General features: G+C 32.2%; 1 pseudogene; it reads left to right on the forward strand.

Moving 5' to 3' along the window:
* Window positions 1–2,266: 2,266 nt before the first annotated feature.
* Window positions 2,267–5,696, forward strand: LOC106409291 (annotated as a pseudogene).
* The last annotated feature ends 2,051 nt before the right edge of the window (window positions 5,697–7,747 follow it).

The raw sequence follows: 7,747 nt of genomic DNA on the forward strand, positions 1-7,747 counted from the left end.
ATAGAAAGATATGTTAATAATGTGTTAACTTATTATATAAAATAACGTACACTGTATACATAAGTATATAAAATAACGTGTTATCTTAACTAAATAGAAGGTTAAAATTCTAAAAATAATTTTTATTTAAACATCCAATAATAAAAATAAAAATAAAAATATATGGTAACAAAATGTATTTTTAATGTCGAGCTTTATTTTAACCTTTATAAGAGTTTATACATGAAATATACATGACCAATATATATGGTACATGACCAATCTTCACTGTAAATATATATTAAACCGATTTCAAATTATAATCTTCATTAAGAAAAATACAGTAAACCGATTTTAAATTATAATCTCATTTGATATAGTGTAAAAAATATTCGAGTATAGTAGTAATGATATAATAAATGTCAATCGGTTCTAAAATGATATAAAATACGTTACCAAATAACCGGTTAATTCCTTTGTCTACATTGAGAGTGCACGTTACCAAATCATACTATTAAAACATTATGCTAAGCTACAATTAATGAATAATGGTAAAGAAAGTAATAAATCTAATAAGGAGATGGGTTTTACTTAAAAGGGCTGAGAAGAAATATGGTGTTGCCACATAGGAAATGATATTATTGTTACTAACACATGAATATATAAGGTTAGTCTCAAATAATGTTTCTACTTTAATATCAAGGGGATTAAGACAATGGTTACGTTTAATGAAGAACATAATATCATTACATGTAAACATAAATGGGAACTCGCAACTGTAAGCATATAATGTATACGTAGTACTTCTAGTTTGTATTTTGGTGTATTTAAAGACGTCCAGACGAGAAAAATGTTTCTCAGAAAATTAAAAAAATTTATATATCATTATTCAAATGAAAGTAAATTTTGTTATTCAAAAAAAGCTTGAACTAAAGTTAAAAAAAAAAAAAAAGCTTGAACTATATATCGATGAACTTCTCGCGGTGAACCCGAATAAAAAGCTTTCATTGTACACCTAACCTCTTAAAACGTTTATCGAGAGAAGATGATTCCTTACTTGTTGTCGGAGAACTAATTAAGTTAGGTAGCCAAAGATTGATCTTATCCATGCCTGCGCACATTCATTTTCTTATATAGGCTGGAATTATAATTTGGAACACTTATCTAAGAAAAAAACAGGGGGTTCTCTGAAACTAATCACTCCTAACAAAAAACAACAATGTTTATTTTCCTTATTGTATGGATTTGGCTGATAACTTATGACTTACGAGTTGAAGTGTGCATTAATTTGCAGTTTTTCCAGACGGTTGTTGCTGCTACCTTCATCAGTTTACACATTTAGTTCCTTAAGATAGTACCTAAGCTGGACATTGTGAACCTTCAATCAGATAAACTCAAATGGACAAAACTTAAACCCTATTTACTCCGACGGGTATAATAATAATTAATTGTACAAATATTTTAGTATTATTGGTTCTAGTAGGTTTGCAATGGATCAACGACCAAACTAGCTAAGTCTCCTCCCATCTAGAATGGTCACCCAGGCTCTGGGGAGATCTTAAATATAAAGTTCATTCAGGAAGTCAATATAAACCTCTTCTCACATCAAGATATTAATTAACGAATGATTAATGTATGCTAATTGTAAAATTGAAGTAGTACAAATCCCGAAGATGAGATGTGAAGGAACATGAAGGACGTCGGAAAATGTAGAAATATGCACGAGTGCGTAGTTTAATCAGAAAGTTTGGTGCATGAGAGCTCTACCAATTCACTTTTTTTGGTTGGACAACATTACCATCGTAACAATCTCTGAACTGCTTATCAATCTGTATCGAGAAATCTCTATATATCTGTGGATAATTTACATTTCATGTTTCGAAAGTTCGTATGTTTTTAACTCCTTTGAAATTATAAAATATAGATCAAGTATGACACGTACTCCCGCTGCTTGTGTTTTTAACATCGAATTATTCTTTCATCTCTTATTAACTGGCCTAGTTTGAATGGCTAGTTATTATTTGAAAATTCTCTGTATGATGTAAGTTTCAAAGACAGGCAAAAATAAAATACAAATACTTACGTCGAGTACCCTATAATACTTATGGAGATATGTGTATTCATTATTATATTGAATTGACAAAGAAAATTATGAAGAAAACCCTAATTAAAGCTTGTTGCCGATGCAGCAACAGACGCCACTTAGAAAAGCTACTACTGTCCAAACTTTTATGTGTTTGCTTCGTCCTTCACTCTCTATAAACTCACTTAATCTCTTCTCTCTTTCACTCATCAAGTAATATTTTTATTTTTCACTTCTTTCTAATTTAGAGTTCATTATAAGTTGAGCCAACAAAGGGAGTTCCTAAAGGACTAGTTTCGCTTTTTGGTTGAGTTATTCCTTAAATTGCTTTTTACAACAACTATCTACCTTTTTTTGGAACACTATATACTATATTATATAATTCTTCTACTAAACATGTGTACTGGAAAATCATCACACAAAATCCCCACCCAAGGTTATTCAATAATTAGTTACTTACTTTTTTCATCAAATTCAATTATTAGTTACTTTTAGTTGTTTACTTTCGTGCACATATATACATTGCATGTAAGTATGCTTGCACGTGTATAGAAATCTGGGCACGTGTGACATGTTCTTATACGTTATTAGTGACAAAGTTTTTTTCTCCTTGTTTTAAGAAGTATGGGAAATCAAGTCCAACTTCTTCTGTACTCTCCCTGGGTTCCAACGGTAAAAGAATGGTGAGATGAAGATTTCATTTTCTTTATTTACTTGTTTATTTTTCTTGTGAGGCAAATTCTAACGAATGTGTATAGTTTTAACCATTAAACTCTACATTTTATCAAGTTTCTTCATTTTTATGTACTCATGGCTAATATTGGGAAAAAAGGAAAATCTTGCTTGAAGACTCTAACTTGCATGTATATGTTTGGCCTAAAAACCAATCGATGAACAATAAGTTTATGCCTTCAAAAGGTTTTTAGCAAAAAAAATTCCACCAATACTTTTTCTGTTTTATTTATTTGTTTTTCAAAATAAATTAAAACAATTTCTATCCAAAATGATGATAACATCAATTTTCTGCCAATTTCAGTATAACCAAGTTAAATCTTGAATGTTCTAATAGAAATATTACTAACGAAATCGGAATCTATAGGGATATCCCACTAATTAATCTAGTTTTTATAATGTCACTTCATGAAAAGCTTCACAATTTAAGAAATAGTCTGCCAAGGTTTCATTTTCTAATATATAACAAGTTAGTTAACTACTATTTCACATTGAGTTACTCTAGGTATATTAAACCTTAAGTTGGCTAAAAAGAGTAAGTAGTATCACATATTCACACGTTGTGTTCTACTGTATGTATTTATATTATGTGGTACTCGTAAAGTTCTCGATCGAAAGTTGTAAACAAAGAGTAAAGTATATATCTTGGAGTGTACTTAAATACCATAGTGATCAATCATGTAAATCCTCGTACAATGACTCAATTTGCGATCGTTCCATGAAAATTCTATCGTAGACCAAAGTGGAACTCAAAGACAGAGCGCATGACAAAACCAAGGCAGCCGCTGCTAAGGTATACTCATATACAGAGATTCTATGATAAATTGTAAAAATGAGTTTTTTTTTTTTATTAAAATAAGATAATAGCTATCCGCAAAATAACACGTAAAATAAAAAGGCATGTTACACGAAAATATTATACTCAAGAAAATATGCAAGTTGCAACTCTCAACTACGTCCTATATATAATATAACTGTTATATATATCAATGCATTCTATGTTTACATGCATTAAGCCGTCTCAAATTATTTGAAATGTTATACAAAGTTCTTCGATAATATATTTGATAAGTTAAGGTTCTTACTAAAAAACAATCAAGAACCTTGCAATATAGAAAATATTAATATTATTTTTTAAAGAAACACATCTTCCAACTCTGTTCTTGCTCAAATTCACCAATTTGCACATGCTAATGTACGGCCTTACATGAACATATTTCCTTCTGCGACTAATAACATGCATGTAATTGTTTTTCCAATCAATCAGAATGTTGCAAAAGCATGCACCAGCAAAAGAGAACAAAAAGCCTCTTGCGTTCAAGCTTCACTCTGGCGAGAGAGCAGTGAAACGTGCCATGTTCAACTATTCGGTTTACACAATCTTCCTCTGTAAATTTTATTAATTTTACTATTCTATTTCCATGGAGCTCATTCATCATTTTCGCAGGTTGCAACTAATTACTATATCACGAAACTGCAAAAGAAACAAGAAGAGAAGTTACAAAAGGTAACTTACAAAAAAAGGCTTACAATTAGCATCAGGCTAGAGAACAACCTTTCAAACAGTACTCTGACTGGTTTTGGTCTCACTTGGACTGTCTCCTACGAACAAAATACATGACTCTATATGAACCTGGCCAGTCGAGAATTGAAAAATGATTTAGCTGCTTTGGTATAAGTGTATAAACGGAATAAACCGTTTCGTAAGAAGATACTAAATCCAGGCCAACTTTGCTAATATGATATGGGTCTTTTTTGGTTTGATATCAGTCCTTAAGTAAAACCCCTGTTCTAAAACTCGGCCGCCTAGGCGTTACGCGTCACTTTTCCGCCCCGATTTATGCCAAATCGGTTTAAAAAATCGGATATCCGATTTTTTTCCGCCTAGACCGCCTAAATGACTGCCTAGCCGCCTAAATGACCGCCTAGCCGCCTAGGCGGCCGCCTAATCTAATTTTTTATTTATTTTTTATTTTATTTTTTTATTTTATTTTTTATTTTTTTTTACTTTTAATAATATTTTTATTTATTTATTTGATCTAAAATTTTATAAATATCATTTATATTCATAATTTTGATGAAAATTACACTATATTAAGTTTATATATTCTATTTGTGTGTTTTATACAATCTTAAACATGAAAATGTATTAATGTTATACACAATTAAAGATTAACATGTTTATAACATAGTAAACCATCTAAAAATTCCGCCCCGCATAATTTCCGATTAATCCCCGATTTTCTCTTTAGGCGCTAGGCCCAACCCGACCGCCCGACTAGCGCCTAACGCGTTCCCGAACAGGGAGTAAAACACATCGATATAACGAAATTTTTTCAGCTAAAGGAACGATTTTATTTAAACTCGGTTTAATACGGTTTGAAAAGAATTTTCAATATTAAACCGAACCGTGAAACAGATGATAGAAGAGGAAGAGATTCGTATGCTAAGAAAGGAAATGGTTCCGAAAGCTCAACTGATGCCTTTCTTCGGCCGACCTTTCCTTCCACAGAGGTTAGTCTGGTCCGAGAACGATTCTCAATGATATATAAATAGTACTATATGATTCATATAGTTTATTACTTATAAATCTGAATTAATTTTTTTAATATATTTGAGTGTAGATCAAGCAGACCGTTGACGATGCCAAAGGAACCAAGCTTTGGAAATGTTAACAGTACTTGTTGGACTTGTGTGTTCAACAACCAATACTATCTCTATCATATTCACCATGTTCATGCTTAAATCTTAAGAGCCACTAGCTCAGTTAGAGGCTTTTGCTATTTTCATTCCAATCAGTTACCCTTTCTGCTTTTTCGCCTTGGCAAGTTTCTGTGTCTCATCTTTTGCGCTTCTTCTTGTAATTTTCGTAGAGTTAAATAAATGATCGATCTCTATACAAGATAGTCACTCTCATTTGTTCCGTATATCTAATGGAGTGTTAAAGTTTTTATAAGCAAAATCAGAACAAGATGATAACAAATATGGAACCATGGAAATTTTCAATCCAAGGCTTGTTGATTGCACAACTATACATTGTAGGTCATCTTTTTTTTTTTTTTTTAACATACATTATAGTTTATCTACAACTGGAGAAATGCTAATGGAGATTCAAAATAGGTTGGCAAATATTATTTGATAAAGTGGCATTAGTTAGCTATATGCAAATGATGAGGTGAACGGCCCAGGAAGAGCCCAACTCTTTTTTCATTGAGAAATATTGAATATTATGTTACGAAAGTTAAAGAAAGCAGCAGCCACCGTTTTCGTTGAAAATATAAAAAGATGTGGGGTCCGCTGCACTATTTGCACAGTAAATTTCTTTTCTATATATATGATCGATTTCGATCATTTGTAAAATCATCATTCACTCTTCTCTTCTCTCTATAATAATCTTTCTATCAGTGTTATAAATTCTACGGGTATAAATTTTGCTCTTATTTAAATTCCCGCGATATAATAAAATTCCAGTTCTTTATATAACACGTTATCAGCACGATCACTCTGCGATTCGGTAAAATTTATTTGTATCATTTATACCCTGTTATAATGGTCGGTATACCGCCTCTACTATTATTTATATCATGTTATAATGGCCGGAATACCGCCTATATTATTTACTAGTAATTTAATTTATTTATTGGTCGGCCGAGCCGCCTTATATTCTGTTTATTATTTATTGGTCGGCCGAGCCGCCTTATATTCTGTTTATTATTTATTGGTCGGCCGAGCCGCCTTATATTCTGTTTATTATTTATTGGTCGGCCGAGCCGCCGTATAATTTATTTATTACTCTGCATTGATCGGCTGAGCCGTCGCATGATTTGTTATCATAACATAAATATTTCATTGCCATAATTTTTACTTTTATGAAATTTTATAGATTTGATTGACTGTTTAAATACGATATTTTCAGACTGATTTTTAGTGCACTCGATTTAACCCCAACGGTCACAAATAAAATTTTTCAAAAATTTCCCCTTTCTCCAATGGTCATGAACAGTGATTTTCATCTATAAATACAACTCATTTTCACTCCATTTCATCATCCAAAACATTTCATCTTCTCTCAAAAATTTCAAATCGCTCTCCTCCGATTTTTCATTTCAAGAAAGATGATTCGCGCACTTTTGTTTCTATGTGCCATTTTTATTTGTGTTTCTATTTATGGTTTATTCGTTGGAAAATTTACTCCGAGTGAATTTAAGATGAATATCGGTTTAATTTTCTTTACATCGCTTCTCCTTGTAATTGCTTGCATGATTAATGTAAACGGTTTTTAAATTATGAAGTTCTAATAAAATATTTTATTTTGTGTTTTTAGAAATACAAATGGCAAACATCGAGAAACTCCAGTTCCAGGCCCTAAAAATAACTGGCGAAAATTACGTCGGATGGGTCACAAACGTGAAACCATATCTGGTGATGAAAAAGATAACCGAAACAATTGTAATCGGTAACAAATCACCACCCGAGCATATAGCCGAAGCGATAATCTTCCTGAAGAAGCATTTAGATGAAAGTCTAACGCACGACTATGCAAACGTCGAGGACCCAGCTGAACTGTGGCAAACTTTAAAAGAAAGGTTCGATAACCAGAGACAAATCAACCTCCCTCACGCTCTAGAAGAGTGGAAAAATCTGAGGTTCCAAGATTTTCAAAAGGTTGAGGATTACAATTCCGCTGTCCTAAGGATAGTTGCACTCCTGAAGTATTGTGGTAATCCTGTCTCTGAGGCAGAAATGATGAATAAAACATATATCACTTTCCACAAACAGCTTCACTTCTTGCCCGAAATTTACAGAAAATGCGGGTACACGAGATTTTCTGAATTGATGGTTGCGCTCATGTTAGCTGAAAAGAACAATGAGCTCTTGATCAAAAACCACAATTCCCGACCTACGGGAGCCAAAGCATTCCCTGAAGTGAATGCTACGGCGATAGAAAATTCG

Source organism: Brassica napus, chromosome C4, assembly GCF_020379485.1.
Source record: "Brassica napus cultivar Da-Ae chromosome C4, Da-Ae, whole genome shotgun sequence".
Lineage (NCBI taxonomy): Eukaryota > Viridiplantae > Streptophyta > Magnoliopsida > Brassicales > Brassicaceae > Brassica > Brassica napus.